Source organism: Hemicordylus capensis, chromosome 5, assembly GCF_027244095.1.
Source record: "Hemicordylus capensis ecotype Gifberg chromosome 5, rHemCap1.1.pri, whole genome shotgun sequence".
NCBI classification, from domain to species: Eukaryota; Metazoa; Chordata; class Lepidosauria; order Squamata; family Cordylidae; genus Hemicordylus; species Hemicordylus capensis.
In genome coordinates, this window is record NC_069661.1 from 79,990,836 (window position 1) to 80,008,494 (window position 17,659).

General features: G+C 41.9%; 1 protein-coding gene and 1 long non-coding RNA gene across 8 annotated transcripts in view; one reads left to right on the top strand and one right to left on the bottom strand.

Annotated features, from left to right (window-relative positions):
• Positions 1 to 17,659, bottom strand: part of GPM6A (glycoprotein M6A) — a 313,262-nt gene that overhangs the window by 88,096 nt on the left and 207,507 nt on the right. The gene's annotated exons all lie outside the window — the stretch shown is intronic.
• The window catches only part of LOC128325899 (uncharacterized), a 34,181-nt gene that overhangs the window by 9,155 nt on the left and 7,367 nt on the right, over positions 1 to 17,659 (top strand). Inside the window, exon 2 of the long non-coding RNA XR_008307719.1 lies at positions 3,106 to 3,197. This is a non-coding gene — a long non-coding RNA (uncharacterized LOC128325899). The remainder of the gene's footprint in view (positions 1 to 3,105; positions 3,198 to 17,659) is intronic.

Consider the following 17,659-nt stretch of genomic DNA (forward strand, 5'->3'; position numbering starts at 1 on the left):
TAACCACTGATGCTTCTGAATATGGTCCTGACTTGACCCAGCAAAAAGGGGACAGGGAAGTTACAGCTACATTAAGCACTCTGGAAGCAAAAGCAAAGGAGAAGATATATTCTGTCAATGAAAAAGAAGCTCTAGCATACTTGTGGGGCAGAAAATTCACTTTACAGTCAGACCATAAGCCCTTATCTGATTTATTTACTACTCAGAGATCAAGTCGAGCAACCCCAAGAATGGATCACCAAATGGATCACCAAACGTATGGATTATGATTTCCAGGTGGAATATATTCCAGGCCTTTGGAATATAGCTGCAGATTGCTTATTTCAACTTCCACTTCCAGGCCAAGAGGAGATCCCAAAAGGTGAGGATGAAAGAGTTGTAATTGCACGAATATAGGTCCATCCAGTCATTGAGCGATCACTTCTTCTGAATGGAAAGCAGCCAGCAGTGCTGATCAAGTGCTTACTGCACTTAAACCTGACAGAACTAATGGATGGTCATGCAAAAACAAGGTACCTGAACATCTTCAACCATACATGCATGTAGCAAGCGAACTCAATGAGCTGGTGCTGAGGACTGATCATTTGGTGGTGCCAACCTCCTTACAAGCAAAAGTGATCAAAATTGCCCAGGAAGGTTACCTGGGCATTAGCTTGATTAAAAAGTGAATCAGAGAAAGTTTTTGGTGGCCAGGTATGGACAAACACATTGAAGATGTGATCAGACACTGTAGGGCTTGTGATATATCTGACAAGTCACAGAAGACATTTGCCACCCCCTTGACTCCAGGTCCCTGGGGAAAACTTGCCCTGGATAAGATTTGTTATAGTGATGGTAATTACTATTCCAGGTGGCCAGAAATTTTATTTTCTGACAACATTACTACAAATAAGGTAATCCAGTTCATGGCTGCAGTTTTGCAAGAAAAGATCTTCCTAAAGAACTAGTGACTAACAAGGGAACACCACTTACCTCATTTGAAATGGAGCAATATTTGCTCTCCATGCTATATCACTCTGAGGATGCAGAGATTTGTGATCAGTAAGGGAGAAGTAACAAAAATACAAATTGCATGTGGATCAGAAATAGGGTGTGAAACAATGAACATTTGACGTGGAGGACTTTGATTATGGCTGTCTTATAGAAAGGGATGTTCCCAATATTCTGGGCCAAAACAAATAATCGAAATCCAAGGAGATTCTGTCCTATTGGATGATAGAAATAAACTGAACAGTTTAAAACTCTCTAGCATGCATACTATGAGAAGAGAGGGAAGGGAGTCTAGTCTCGAGAGAGGAAGTGGAGAGAACCTTGATCTTGCTTTTAGTTTTGACCTCACAGAGGAGGCTGATGAAAGTGATGGAAAATCATTTTTACCAGAAATAACATCACTAACAAATCCTGTGCCAGAGAACCCAAGAATAAGAAGAAGTGTTCTAAAATACATAAAGACTTTGTCACTGATTTTTAAATCAGTTCAGTTCTGGTTGTTATAATGGGGAGGGATGTGCTGTATTCCATCCAGTACCTTTTATTTATTTATTTTGTTTAGAAATTCGCCCCAGTAGAGATCCTGCTTGGGTGTGGAGTCAGAAAGCAAAAGGAAGGGAAAATGGAATTGTTTCTGAATAAATTCTTAGTCAAATCTATATAAGATTACTTTGTCTTTTGTGAGAGAAGTAGCTATAAAACAGACACCTCTTTGAGGGTGTATATGTTGACATTGACACAAAAGAGGAGCTGGTCTTGTGGTAGCAAGCATGACTTGTCCCCTTAGCTAAGCAGGGTCTGCCATGGTTGCATATGAATGGGAGACTTGATGTGTGAGCACTATAAGATATTCTCCCTAGGGGACGGAGCCACTCTGGGAAGAGCAGAAGGTTCCAAGTTCCCTCCCTGGCATCTCCAAGATAGGGCTGAGAGAGATTCCTGCCTGCAACTTTGGAGAAGCCACTGCCAGTTTGTGTAGACAATATTGAGCAAGATGGACCTAGGGTATGACTCAGTATATGGCAGCTTCATATGTTCCTATGCAACACAATTCACACCTCCAGTTTCCAGCCCATTAGCATATGTTTCCATTTGTACTGGGAAAAGACAAGGGAATTCTGCCTTCTATTTGCTAACCACAATGAATACGGCTATTCCTTCTCTTTCTGTTTTAATCCGTCTTTTAATATTAGGCTCAACAAAAAATCAACAAGTAATTCTGCAGTAATAAAAACAGCTACAGCATATTATGCTGAATTTTTCCAAGTATAATGTACTGTTTAAATTTCTGATCTTCTTAAATCAATACAAAATACAAGTTCCATAGTAATAATTATCACTATTTGAAATTTGAGATACACAGTTAACAGCATATCTGATTGATAACTATTAAACTGTACACACTTTTGTAAAAATCCAAGTCAGAATTCCTATAGACAGGCATATGTTTATATTCAGGTTACAGCTTTGACCTCTGCAGAGTGGTGTGTGCAGAAAGTTTTTACACAGAGAAACAAAGCAGCATTATAGTGTCTGCCTTCATTGTAATTCTTATGATGTTGTCCACACAGCAGGCCTGGGATAATCTGGCAAAATTACTGATATTTGAGCCTTCCTTACATTACAAGGTCACCTTGTGGTACAGGGGTATTTTGCTCTGAAGACTGGTACTCAAAGACGGATTCCAAGAAAGTAGACAGATACATGTTTTATATTTAAAGAACACTATCAGCAGGGAATAGTATCAAGTCTGTTTCTGAGTTAAGTGGGGAGTTCGGTCTTACGGAACACAACTATGTGGCTGCATCTGCAGTTAGATCCATTTTTCATTTAGCAACTTGGAGTTGGGGATTTAGAAAAACCAAAGCTCCCAGCTATATTCATCCTTGAATTTAAAACTGGTTGCTACATGTTTATGAGCATGTGATCACCTAAACTAGAACCAAATACAGAATATTTAAGACACTGGGCATTTGAGGAATTGGAGAGTCGAATGGCAAAATTCTAGAAAAAGTTATCTGTGACAGATCTCTGTTTACATGTCATATAGTAAAGTACTTTGTTTCTCCACTGTGAAGTAAATTGTTAAGTGTGCCAGTTCTGCTTTGGTTTCAGGTACAAAGTGTGGGAAAAACTATGGCAACAGAGCACTGAACTTTTCTTAAAGATGTAAGCATGTTCCTGAACATAGGTCGTGATAATAATGGGTGAGAAGTCCATGCTCCTCAACATCTACTCTCATGTTTAAAATATTAATAATAAATATATATTTTAAGATTTTCTCTTAGGAGAATATGAATAGTGAAAAAAAGTGATTTGTTCTGTGTGAGCCATACTTGTTTTCAACAAGAGCCAGCGTAGTATAGTGGCTAGAGTGCCAGACTAGGACCGGGGAGACCCGAGTTCAAATCCCTATTCAGCCATGATACTTGCTGGGCGACTCTGGGCCAGTCACTTCTTTCTCAGGCTAACCTACTTCACAGGGTTGTTGTGAGGAGGAACTTAAGTATGTAGTACACCACTCTGGGCTCCTTGGAGGAACAGCGGGATATAAAATGTAAACAATAAAAAATAAATAAAATACTGTGAAAGAAGCTGTTTTTAATAGGGATGAGGCAGCAATCCACCAGGTTTCATTTAAGATGCAGATACTCTTGTTCCACTGACATAGACAATTATCCTGACCCAAACTTTCCTTAGATCTGATTATTTCCCATTTCTTTTCTATCTATCAATCAATCAATCAATCAATCAATCAATCAATCAATAAATAAATAACCGGTGGCTGATAAGGATGTGAAAACCAGTTCGAGGGTTCAGTTCAAGGCTTCTATGGTTCGTGGTCAAACCGAACCATCACCCCCCAGTCCCGTCCGGACTGGGACCTAACCCATCCACCCACCAGTTTGTGGGTTTTTAAATTATTATTTCTTTAAAAAAATCTTTACCTCAAGCACCTTCGAGGGGCTTCCTAAAGGCCGCAGGCGGGGGGATGTCTGCTAAGGTTCCCCTCCCCCCACCGGCCTTGGTAATCACCGCCGTGGCCCATTTTACTGTATTTTCTGGCCCATTCGGGCCTCTGTAAATAGGCACAGCAGCCATTTTGCCAGCCACTGCACATGCGCAAATGGCCTCTGTGAGGCCTGGCATCACCGTTGAACTGGTTCGATGTCAAACTCGTTCGACGTCAAGCTGGTTTGCACATCCCTACTGGAAATCGTCTACAGCTTGGTTCTGATCTTTGTGATGTACATCCTTTTGGTATCATTGTGCTAAAGCAAATATTCATTACATGCTTTTAAAACAATTACTTTCCCTTGGCCTTTCTTTCAAAGCTGGCATAAAGAGCTCATATGCCAAACCTTGTGTTTTATACACTAATTAAATTAGCATATAATAGATGGAAAATATTTCTGTTTCATAACTTATGTCTTTACAGCAGCATCCAAGCTCTTATTTTTATCATGTAAGTGGTAAGGTGATTGAGTGGGTAGTAAGTGGTAAGGTTATTGAGGGATTGCCTCTCAGCTCCAGGCAATCTTGGAGGAAGCAGATTACCTAGACCCATTTCAAACAGGTTTTCGGGCAAGGTAAGGGTTGAAACTGCCTTGGTCAGCCTGAAGGATGATCTCTTTTTTTTAATTTCAAATTTTTATTAACTTTTAACAATAATAATAATAACCATAACAATCATAATAAACACAATTACAAAATTGACTTCCCGCGCACCTCTTTTCGTGATAACAACTATAAATTTTACCCTTATTATAAAATTAATTTTAAAAACCCACAAATTTAAACCTTCCACCACCATTAATCTGCCCAACCTGCATTTCAAATATCAAATCCTGCTGTAAGATCCATAGTAGGAAAATAATTCTTTAAATAAACCAAAAAAGGTTCCCAATCTTCCTTGAAACGTTCTAAACTTTGATCTCTAATCAGTGTTGTAAGTTTTGCCATTTCTGCATATTCCAAAATCTTTATCAGCCAATCTTCTTTTGAAGGCAGTTCATTGGTCTTCCATTTCTGTGCATATAATATTCTGGCCGCCGTAACCTGAAGGATGATCTCTAGTTGGCTATCGACTGAGGGAGTTTGACTCTGTTGATCCTTCTGGATTTATTGGCGGCTTTCGATACCAAGGACTATGTATCCTACTGGGTCACCGAAGGGTGTTGGGATTGGGTGGCACTGTTTTACTCTGCAAAGTGGGAGTTAATGTATGGAGTTCCACAAGGCTCCATACTGTCTCCAATGCTTTTTATCATCTAATTGAACCACTGGGAGCGATAATCGGGAGATTTGGTGCAGGGTGTTGATGACAATATGCTGGACACCCAAATCTATTTCTCCACATCAATTTCATCAGCTAATGGCATTATTTCTCTAAATGCCTGCCTTAAATGCCTGCCTGGAGGAGGAATAGCACAATCCGAAATGAAACTGAATCCAAATAAGGCAGAGTTACTGACTGTGGAGAGTTCAAGAGATGGTTTAGATCTGCCTGCTCTGGATGGGGTTACACTCCCTCAGAAAGAACAAGTATGTAGCTTGGGAGTACTCCTGGATTCAAAACTCTGTCTAGTTTCCTCAGGTTGAAGCAGCACCCAGGAGCGCTTTTTATCAGCTTTGGCTGATCTGTCAGCTACACTCATTTCTGTAGGTAAATGACCTTAAAACAGTGGTACATATGCTGATAACCTCCAGGCTTGACTACTGTAATGCACTCTGTGTGGGGCTGCCTTTGTACATAGTCTAGAAACTACCCTTCCGCGTATTAAGAACATCTTGGGAGGTCCAGTTACGGCTACCACTGGCTTGTTTGATGGATACTCAAGACTGGGCCTTCTCTGTGACTCCCCTGGGCTCTGGAATGCACTGTCTGCTAAAATCAGAATTTCTCCATTGCCACCTGTTTTTTTAAAGGTCCCTTAAAGACACACCTGTTTCATCAGGCTTTTAATTGATTTTAAATTGTCTGTTTTATATCATAAAATTGTTTTAATCATTTTATCCTGTTCTATATTTGTTGTATTTTAACTTATGCACACGGCCTAGGGATACACATGTCTGGCAGTATATAAATATGATAAATAAATATTGACCCACAGAACTGCACCAAAATACCTGGTCCTAGGCACATTTACATTTAGAGTAATCTGCATATAAATTAATGGCACTTAACTTCCAAATGAACATGATGGGTGACATCCACAGTTTCCCTTCCTCTGAACAAAAAGTCATTCCTCCAGAGAAAGAGACCTTGTTCCAGACATAGATACCAACTATGAATGTCAATCAATCAGGTATTAATGGGCAAATCATATACAATAATAATATGCAAAGAATGAGTTTCTGAAAGTCAACTAATGAGCTTTGCCCTGGGAAAGATTAAGACAATTCTGCTGCCACTTCAATAGTTGCTGACCTGTATGGGAAGAACCCTTGGGCCTCTAAAGCCATTTAGGGAAGGCAAGCCTCCCTCTGTTAGTTTATGACCACATATGATCATTCTTCAAAAGCATCTTTTTGTTGGTTAATGTAATAGATTTTCTTGTTAATGTGGTAGAAAAGCTAGCCACAACAAATGGTCTTAAAATGCACTGTTTTTGTTTTGTTTTGTTGCAGCTGAATACACAAAAGCAGGCATATGAACCCTGCTATGAACTCCCAGTCCAACCTGATAAAATATCTTTGCATTCCTACTAAAACATGACTGCTGCACAGAAGTGCTGTCTCTAGGCCCTCAACTCCTGTATAAGTAGGTTTTAATTCCACTCCTCAATGAATGGACTTAACAATGCTACAATAAAAATGGGGCCTCCTCTTCATAGAAGTAGTCAGTAGTCTGGGATAGCAGTGGTATCCCAATTCAATTATGTAAGGATAGTTTCACAACTAGAGGAATAAAAGGGATCATTAATAAGGAAGCAATGCTTTCTCTTAGCTGAGAAATAACAGTAACTGTTGTAATATAATTTTTCAAGAAATTGTAGCCAATCTTGCTGATCCAATAGGGAAAAGGTCTAAAAGAAACAATAGGGCAACACATTTTTAGTAAAAGGTGTTACTGTACAGTTTATTTTAGATAGCAACTAATTCCCACCAAAATATCACAGCAAAGCCAATTATCTGTGAAGACAAAATACAGCTCCTCCTTATGTAGGGCTTGTCTAATGTAAACAGGTCATTTGGCTATTATTATGTAATATATTGTTTGTTAGGTGACATCAAAACCAAAGTGTGTATAGACTTATGTCAAATGTAACTAAGATATGGGCTATACTTCAGGGGAGGATTTTATTTGCTGCCAAATTCCTTCATTATTAAGACTATATGATGTTACCATACCGTCACTGTACTACTAGCACAGGTAGTTTTCAAAGAGTGATGGAGCTGATACTTTCCCTCCACACATTCTACAGTAGCTTGTTTGATGCTGGACCAGACTACAGATGTTTCTGATCTGAGCCACTGAATTGCCATAGGGCAGCAACTGCAATTAGAGAGAGGACAAAGATCAAGTTGTCCTGTGCTGCCCCTCTTGTTGCTACTAGAGAAAACCAACTTGCTCCCTGAAGCTATAAAACACCCTGATATGGAGATATGGCTAAACTATTTTTCTGATTCCCACCTACTAATGGAATTCAATCCCAGGTAATGTTAAAGGGCCAATAAATAACAAAACAACATCCTGTCTGCCAAACACACTGGGGAGGGGAAAAAAAAGATAAAAGGATAAGTTACAATACAAAAGGCTAAGAGCCAAAGAGCATTTACTCCATAACAGAACAGCTATTCAAATGAAAAGCATTTCTATAATTACTTGAAACTCTTGACATCATGGCTGCCTGGGTTTACTGAATCTATAAAAAGCAGGGGGGTGAATCCCACAGGCACTCAGTTGAAAGTATTGTAATAGATAATAAATGTGGCAATAAAGATTAATGTTCCTGATGCTGATATACACAAATAACTTCACAATATGTTTTTCTCTTCACTTATGATGAAATCAAAACTCTTGCTTTTTTAAAAACACATTTTTATTTATGAATAGTGTGAGGGATGAGTTAAGACAAATACAGGTTGGGTATCCCTTATCCAGACTGCTTGGGAACAGAACTGTTCTGGATTTCAGATTTTTCTTGATTCTGGAATATTTGCATAATGATATATCTTGGGCATGGGATCCAGAGCACCAAAACAGATGCCAAGAGAGCATGCGCCAAACTGAGCAGGTAATGGAGGAGGGGGGCTTTCCTTTTTCCCTCTAGCGCCAAAGTGAGAAAATATAAAAATAAAAAATATTAAAAAGTTTCACAATAAAAACAGAGCCGCAACTAGAGACAATTACAGACAAAACCCCATCACTAACAACCTTCTGAAATAAAAACAGAACTCCTCAGCTCACTCACTCACAGATTCCCAATTTTGCTGCTTTTAAACATGCAAACTTAGTAAGTTTTGACTGCATGTTTAAAAGCAGCAAAATTGGGAATCTGCAAGCGAGTGAGCTGAGGCGTTTTTTTTGTTTTTTGTTTTTTATGGTGTGGTGTCCTGATTTTGGATCATTCCAGATTTCAGATGTCCAGATAAGGGATACTCAACCTGTGGAAACATTATGGGGAATATGAAGAGCCCAGATGCAAGATACAGTTAAGCAGGGTGCACTGGATCAGGAAATGTTCCCATGAAGGGCAGGTGTTAATCTGACAGATCCCTTATTGCAACTGAGGGTTAAACTGGATATGATAGGAACAATCATGTCTGTATATCAGGGCTCAACTTCTGCCCTCCTGCAATGTTGGCCTACAATTCCCATAATCCCCAAAAACAGTTGGGAGGCCTAAATTGATCAGTCCTGTTGTATATTCACATGACTACCCCATGCAGATAAAGCAAAGAAAGGGATGTTTCATTTTAACATCAAAAGGATAAGGGGAACCAAACTCTTCTCCATGTTCTGTTGCTTCAGGCACTTTTCTACCAGTCTGACTCACTTTTGGTGCTGGGGATTGGCTTGGGGGTAGAAGGAATAGTGGAGGCAAGGAGAGGAACATCATTGAATGGCTTTGATTGTGCCCTTCAAGAAGAACCACATATGAAAAGGGAACAGCCTTTGTTGATTATTAGACTCATCAAATGCCTCACTTGAAAAGTCTAAGGACAAAACTACATGTTACAAAACATGGCACCACCACAGAAAACTGCCTTGAGCTCACCACTCCACAATCGTTACATCTAGCTTGATACACATTTTGTCCATATATCATTTCTATGGGTATTTCAACAGGAACAACAGGAACTTGCTGTTCCTGCCAGCAAGTAATATTAAGTGAGAGGCGGATGAATACATATCAGTGTACCAGGACAACAGACAAATTGAACTAGACATTAGCTTGACACAGAGTTTTCTGTTTTGAATGACAGTCCCATTTTGGTAGTACAGCAATGTCTCGACAACCGTGGGGTTCCCAATCATGAATTTGAGTATCCACAACTGGGAAATTGTGGCAGGTCTTGCAACCTGCAACCTGAGTATCCGCGGTTTGGTGAGATTTTTTTTTAAATTGGGAGGGGTTCAGGGATTTTCGGGGTTCGGGTGGTCATTTCCAGGGGTCGGGGAGATTTTTTTTAATTTTAAAATCATTTTCAGTCTTTCTGTGACTGCGATTCTCCTAACCCCCGGTTTCCCATTGGTTATAATGCCTGGTGAACCACACATTTGCCAACCGTGAAGTTTTCCAGGAACGGAGCTTTTGCAGTTGGTGAGGGGTGACTGTATATAGTTTCAGCTCTAAGCAGTTCCTCCTAGGTTTGGAATTTGGTAATGCTTTCTCCTAAGAGATGCTTTCAAGGAGTTTCCTTTTGACTGTCACTCCAACTCCAAACCTGGTAGACTCAAAGGCCTCCTGTATGGATGATCTTGACTTGGGTCAACATCAGAAGAGTCACTATCAGAAGGGCGTAGAGAAGGATCATAACATAATTCAGCCATGTATAACTGCATATATGCACAACCACACAGGCCACTCACAGTTTCTTGCACGGTCATCCAGAATCACCCACACACACATACAGTCACACACGAAAACAATAAGACATTTACACTCAGCTACTCTCATGCCCCTGCAGTTCTCACAGTCTGTGGTGGTGGAGACAAGACAACCTCTTGCTTGGAGCAAAATGCAATTTAGAGCAAAAATATATGTGCCAGAACCACCCGCAGGAGTTAAATGAACTTCTCCTTATTCCAATTAGGAGAGAACATAACTTTACTAGTCTTTGGTCAGGAACAGGGATAAGTACTTGAATGATGATCAGTCTTAAGATTTCTCTGTCACTTTGAGTCATCATTAGGCTCATGTTCCTACTCTATTAATAGACCTACTTTCCCTGTTCCCTTGATACACCTTTGAAAGCCCTTCTCATTTCACTTTAACTCTTTTGCTACCATCAGTTCATTCCAGTTTTCTTCTACTTTTGTTTACCTTCCTTCTCCTCAATTAATTGAGATTATCCCTCTTGATTATCATCAACTGCTCTCTTCCTGTACTATTTCTATAGTTAAGAATAAGCCCTACTAAGTAATCTTGGCATTTCACATTTCCACAATATTACATCAAGCCTATGAAAAATCTTTATACTAGATTTTGTTGTTCCAGTTTGCTGCTGATTTACAGATTAAGCACTACAGGTTTTACTCCTTTAAATCTTTCAATTATCTCAATTATTTGTTACTCGACTTTTAGAAAAGTATCATGTAATTATCATGCCCTATAAATATTGTTGTCACGATGGAAATTAAATCAAATGCATATATAAATAAATACATGTTCAGTGCTTTTTAAGCACACACAACCTCATATAATTTGCTGAGATGCTAATAGGAAAGTAGATGGGAAACACAGGTTTGTTTCAAGGCCAAATTATGACATCCCCTCTCAAGCAATAAAACTGATTACTTTCATAGCAATATTGTCAAAGAAACAATTAACCTTTAACTGCACATTTTAGTAATGTTTATTTCAGTTAAATGGGGGAAAAAAATAACCACAGTGGAACTGAAAAGGCAAACACGCACAGTAGATATCCACAGAGCTAGTCATCTAGTGATCCAGCAGTTTCTTCTCTTTCTCTACAGTATGTGACAGTGCATGCATGATTGGGCCATGTTTACACCTGAGATCCATCCATAAGGATAAGAAGTTTATGCCGTTCTGCTTTCCTCATGGAAAAACATGCCAACCATCAACAAACAAATGGATTTTGAGACTGTCCCCCAACACACATGCATGGCAGAGGTTTTAACTTGGTTTTTCTGCTCTGTGGAATGCCTTAATAGCAGTTTTATGATTTTTCTCAACAGGAGCATGCACATATCTCCACAGATAAGATATGCAAATTCTCCCTTTTAACGGTATTCTAGAAGTGGGTGCAAAAGAAAATGAGAGAGGTGCTCACATCTCAGTTATCAGAGATGCAAATAACCATCCCTGAGCTTTGGAACATGCTCCCTGCCAAAGTAAGAGGATTAACATCTCTGGTGGCCTTTAGGAAGGCCTTAAAATACACATGTTTAACTAGGCTTTTGGTTGATGTTTTAACTATTCTTATCTGCTGTAATTGTTTTTAAAGGTTTTAAGTACTTAAATTGTTTTAATTGTTATGTCAGGGGTGACCATTTCATGAGGCAAGGTGAAGCACTTGCCTTTGATGGCAGATTATTGCAGTGCCATCTTGTGGGCAGCAAGATGCTCCCCATCAGAGCAGCTCTTTGGCACCAATCTAACTCTTGCAGACTTGGTGAGGAATCCCTCTTCTCATACTCCTTGCAAAGCTTGCAAGAAGCTTGAGAAGGGACTATTGTCACTGGCAACAGTCCCTCCTGTCCACTGCCAAAGCTCATGGTTTTGAAAAGGTGGATGGGCCCCCACCAGGAGCTTGGGCCAAGGCAGCTTTTGGTGCCTCACTTCAGGTGCCACAGTACATTGCGCTACCCCTGTGGCAAAAGGGGGCAGATACCACAGGGGTATACTTTTCTCTCCCTTTAAAAAAAAATCGTAAGCCACCATGGGGTTTTATAATTTGGTTTTATTAAAATTAAATTAAACTAAATTATTAAATTAATAATTATTAATTAATAATAATAATTAATTATTAAATTAAAATTTATGAATAAATAAATTTGCAAAGCCATCCCACCCAGTAAAACAGAACCCAAGAATGAGTACTGTTGGGCATATTCCTATAACTGAAGTGAACAGTGTGAAATCAATTTACTGCCTATTGCTGGAATGGAGGAAAGAGGTGGCAGCCACCTAATGGCCCAAGAAAGCAACGTGTAAGACAGGATTTAGGCCTATGGTGCCTTAAGTTTATGCAGGCCTAGTACTACTACAGGTTACAGTAGAAATTGATGGTGCTGACTTTAGCAGAGCAGAAGGAGATAGGTGTGCATGAAACCCATATGCCCGGTTCGGTTCGAGTACAAGCTGGACTCAAACAGAACTAGGTATGTTCAATCTCCCCCCCCCCCGCCACCCCCGAATATACCCCATGGTTCAGCTCAAATATGAGCCAGTCTGGGGGGGGTGGGGTCTAACCAAAAACTATTTTTTAAAAACAACTCACTGCCTTGGGGGGCACTGCTACAGCTGCAGGGGGAATAGGTCTCTGGTAATTCCCCCTTCCCCGTCGGCCTCCCCTCAGTTTCAAATCAGCACGGTTTGGGCCATTTTAGTCCCTGCGTGCCCCACTCCGAGCCTCTGTGCTGGCAGCGGCCATTTTGGAGGCCACTGCACATGCACACTGGCCATCTGCATGGGCGGATGTGACTCAGGCCATACAGAAGGCCAGTCCACATACACGGCAGTCTCCAAAATGGCTGCCACCAGCACAAAGAGGCCCAGAACAGGATACACAGATGGCCTGAACTGAGGCAATTAGAGACCAGGGGGAGGCCAGCAGGGGAGGAGGAATCCAGGGAGAGCCGCCCCCCACGGCCACACTTGCAGAGGCGGTGAGTTTTTTTAAAAAAAAAAGTTAGAATCCCTGGACCAGCGGGGGAGGGGGCTGATTTTGCTCATTCGAACCAAACTGGGTCTGGTTCCACTTTAGGGCAAGCTCTCAAGCTGGCCAAGTTTGACATTGGACAGGCTCAGACTAGAGCTGGTTTGCACTTCCCTAGAAGGAGGGAAGCATTTGCCAGTATGGACTGATCTGGTACAGATGCTCCACAGGCGCGTAACAACGATAGGGCAAGGGGAGACAGTTGTCTGGGGGCCCCACTGCCTGGAGGGGCCCCCCAGAGGCACCTCACGTGACTCCCCATTGCCCCCTGCCCAGTCCCAAGGCCCCTCAGCCACTTGCCCTCTTCGCCGTCTCTCCAGCTTGTTCTCCTGGCCAGCAATCGAGGCAGCAGACAAGCTGCAAAGAGCTCCTTTTCTCCTGCCTCTCAGCTGATCGGCGGGTGGGCGGGGCTTCCACGGAGGCCTCGTGTAGGCCTCTGTGAAGCCTGAACTCCAGTAGGGCCCAAGCCAGCCCGGAAGGAGGCGGCAGCCAGAGAGGCCTCCACTGTTCTCTGCAGCAGAAGACCCCCTGCTGCCAGGTAGAGTGTGAACTCCTTTTTGTGGTTACCTTCCCCACCCCCACCCGGATATATAGGCATCTGCTTGCCATAGGGCTTTGATATGGGGGGGAGGGACTGAGAAGTCTCTGAATATTTATTTTTAAACAGCTTGGAAAATTTGCTGGCTTAAAAAAAACTATCTAAAAAGTCCTATAAGTGGCTTGTTTCATGGCAGAAAATTACAAAAACTTCTGGAAGAAACAGTATTATATTTATTTTATTCATTCATTTATAAATGCACTTATGTTCAAGTTGTTTTGCAACCCAGAAGGTCTGAGCGAGAACTGTGAAGCATGCCTTCTGCTTTTATTTTATTTTATTTTTCTTGTGTGTGAACTGCTCCCCTATAACTTGCAGGGACTTCAGGGTAAATCTGGCCAACATGTGAATGCAGCACCTCCATTCCAGAGGAGATGTGTGTTAAAGGGCTTTAAAAGCCTCCTGTGAAAAACCTCCTGGAATCAAACTTGACTGAATTTGTTCAGAATTCTGAGAAAACAAACATAGGCTCACCCTGCATGGTTGAAAGTCTCCTTGGCTAATCTGCAGCGAGGGGTCCATTTTAATCATTCATCTTTCTAGTGTGTTCTAGGCATTAAAAGTAAAACAAATGTATAGTACTCAATGTATATCACTATATATTGTGACGTGTGCGTGTGTGTATTCAGTGAAATGTATTTCCAGGCAGCATACTTATTTTGGAATATCAGACTTAAATCCTTGGGGGCCTGGGGTGTGCGGAGGCCCTGGACTTTGAGTGGGGGGGCCCCATTTTAAAATCTTGTCTCAGGGCCCACTCCAACCTTGCTACGCCCCTGATGCTCCACATATTAATGCAAAACAAAGTGTGTGCATTGTTTAAGTATTTGAGGGAGGAGGGTATTTGGCAATGTGTTTTACTGAACTTGTGTGCTGTCTCTACTTTCTAAGCAGCTACTTAGATACTTCCTGCTCTCTGCTTTGTGCATTAACATAAACTCAGTGAGTTGAAGAAAGTTGTTAGATATATCTGGATATGGATCATTCAACCTCAGAGTGAGAGAGTGAATGAAAGACAGAATGTTCAAGTAAAGCTAGAAGCATTAATATGAAACATCTTATATAATGGAAATATATAGAGTCTGTTTTTTAGAATTGTTTCCCACTGAAAATTAAAATGCACAATTTATTATTTGTATTTGCAAAAGAGCTTAAGAAGAATGCTTATGGCCAGTGATAATGGCCAGTGATAATGGTGTTGCCACACGTGCTCACACAGGTGCACACAGACCACTTTCAGAACAAACTAGGGGAATTAGCTCAAAAACCAGATCTGAAAGTGTGCATAACAATAATAATAAACTTTATTTGTTAGCCACCCCATAACATAACGTTCTGTGGGTAGATTACAACACAATGTTAAAACATGAGATGAGATAAAAACACACAACACATTAAATCATAACAGACCAAAAAAGGGGGAGAAAGAAAATATAAAATAAAATACAAAACAATTTAAAAGACTTTCCCCCCCAAAATCAGTTAAAATCAGATCAAAATTTAAAAGGCCTGAGTAAACAAAAAGGTTTTCACTTAGCATCTAAAAGACCAAAGTGATGAAGCCAGGAGAAACTCACTGGGTTCCATAAATAGGGTGGAACACCCCAAAAGGCCCTCTCCCCAGTAGCCATCTGCCTCACCTCATTTGGAAGGGGCACTCAGAGGAGGGTCTCTGAAGAAGCTTTTAAGGTCCAGGTTGGGACATATGGGGCAAGACACTCTCTCAAGTAAACTGGTCCCAAGCTATTTAGGGCTTTAAAGGTACTTTGAATTGGACCTGGAACGGACTGGGAGCTAGTACACTGGTGTAATATGTTAAAATGTCCAGTCCCAGGCAATAATCTTGCAGCCCTATTTTGTACCAGCTTCAGTTTCTGGACGATTTTCAAAGGCAGCCTCATGTATAATACAATGCAATAATCTAAGCGAGAGGTTACCCAAGCATGAGTAACTGTGTCCAAGCTATCTCTGTCCAGGTATGGTTACAGTTGGTGGATCAGCCAAAGCTGATAAAAGGTGCTCTGAGCCCCAGAAGTCATTTGAGCCTCTAGTGACAGTGCTGGCTGGATCAATGAGCACCTCCAAACTGTGAACCTAGTTCTTCCAGGAGAGTGCAACCCTGTTTAGAACAGGCTGAACATCATTCACCTGGGCAGAGGAACCACCAACCATCAGTACTTGTTCACCCTCATCCAATCCATTACTGAAGCTTCAGGGGCTTTCCTTTCACTTGGGTTTCACTTGGGAGTCAAGGTATTTCAGGTATTCAGGCACAGATATGGGCCCATGGAAAGCCCACACGGAAAGGGACACTAGGATTCCCGTTTTCAAGAGTGGCCAGGGCAGTCCAGGGCAGGTCTCCCTGCAGCAGTCCCTCACACAGAGATCAAGGTTTGCAATGTGTTCTCAAGAATTATTCCAGACCCTGCCATCCAGTGTGCCTAATTAGGGGCTCAACACCCTAGTGATTCAGCTTAGAGGGGAAATGGGGTGAGAACTAGGGATATGCACAAAATCAGATTTGTTCGTTTGGTTCAAATCCAGACAAGATTCAAGCCAGTCAGACCTGGCCCAGTTTTTGCCTGGTCAAACTGGACCCTGTTCAAGTTTGAACCAAGCCAGTTTGATTGGCTTGGAGTTATACTGGTAAGGCAGAATCTGGTGAGGATTACCCCTTACCAGTACAGGGGGCCAGGTGCTGTTCACAGTATAGAGGGGGCAGGGGAAAATAAATACAAATAGAAGCCACCATGGTGGCAATGGCTGCAGCTCCCCCACCAGCCTCCCCCTGAGTAGCCTGGGTCACCGGTGGCCCAGTTTGGCTTTCTGCACATGTACAGGGCCATTTTAGTGACATCTGTGCAACCACAGAGGGCATTTGTGTGACCACGCAGTTTGCATAGTCACACAAATGGCCTCTGCACATGCAGAAGTTACTAAAATGGCCCTTGCATGAGCACAGAGGCCCAAACAGGGCCACCATGAGCCCCGGCTACTCAGGCAGAGGCCAGCAGGGCATCCACCACCTCCACCATGGCCACTGCAACTTCTACTTAAGTACAGATTTATTCCCCTCCCACCCCATCAATACTTTGGACAGCGCCTCTGCTGCTGCTCACCACAGTCCCTTTACCAGTATAGCTCTGAGCTGGCTTGGTTCAAACCAGGCCTGGTTCAGCTTGAACTTTGGACCGGCTGAGGCCAGTCGACCCCAAACCAGTCAAGCCGAGCCAGCTTGACATCGAGCCCAGCTCAAACCGAGCTGGCTCGCACACTCCTAGTGAGTACAAAGTCAGGTACTTGGCCAAGTTGATGTTCTGGGGCTGCAGCTGGTTTCACTAAACTTCGATAGCAGAAGAAGCAGTGATGTAGTTTCCAGGAACCTTCAGGATGAACCTTGCAAACCGAACACCACCACCTGTGTCTAGGGGAGACGGGACTTACTGTCTCCCCTAAACACATTGAGTGAGACACTGTCTTCTATAAAGATACAAAGCTGAAAATGTGTTATGTTTCAAAATGGAAAAAGGGGAGCAGGCTTGAGAAGGGTGTGGTGCAGTAACAGTTATTCAGAGGAAGGACAGAACAAAAAGGCTCTGTTGTGTCCAATTTGCATGGTTTGGGGAACTGACCTTGATTACATTCTGAAATATCTAAATAGGTTAAAAGGCTCTCTAGCCTCACATAGTCTTAGCATATCTTTTGTGCTAAAAAAGGAAGTCAGGTTTAAGGGTACGTGTGATTCAATAGTGGGAGTGCTATCCTTCCTAGGCTGCTGTTGCACTGGTCTAGCTAAACACAACACTGCTGTTTGATCCAAGCAGAGGCCAACTTCCTCGATGGCACCACATACCTGTCTATACTATGCTTCTTGGATAAAGTCAGTGGTTCCCACCAGAGAGGACGGGGGTGGTAGAAAGAGGATATGGGCTAACACCACAATTCAGATCCCAAAGAGAATGAGTTGAGCAGATCCCCATCACCAACACCAGCTGC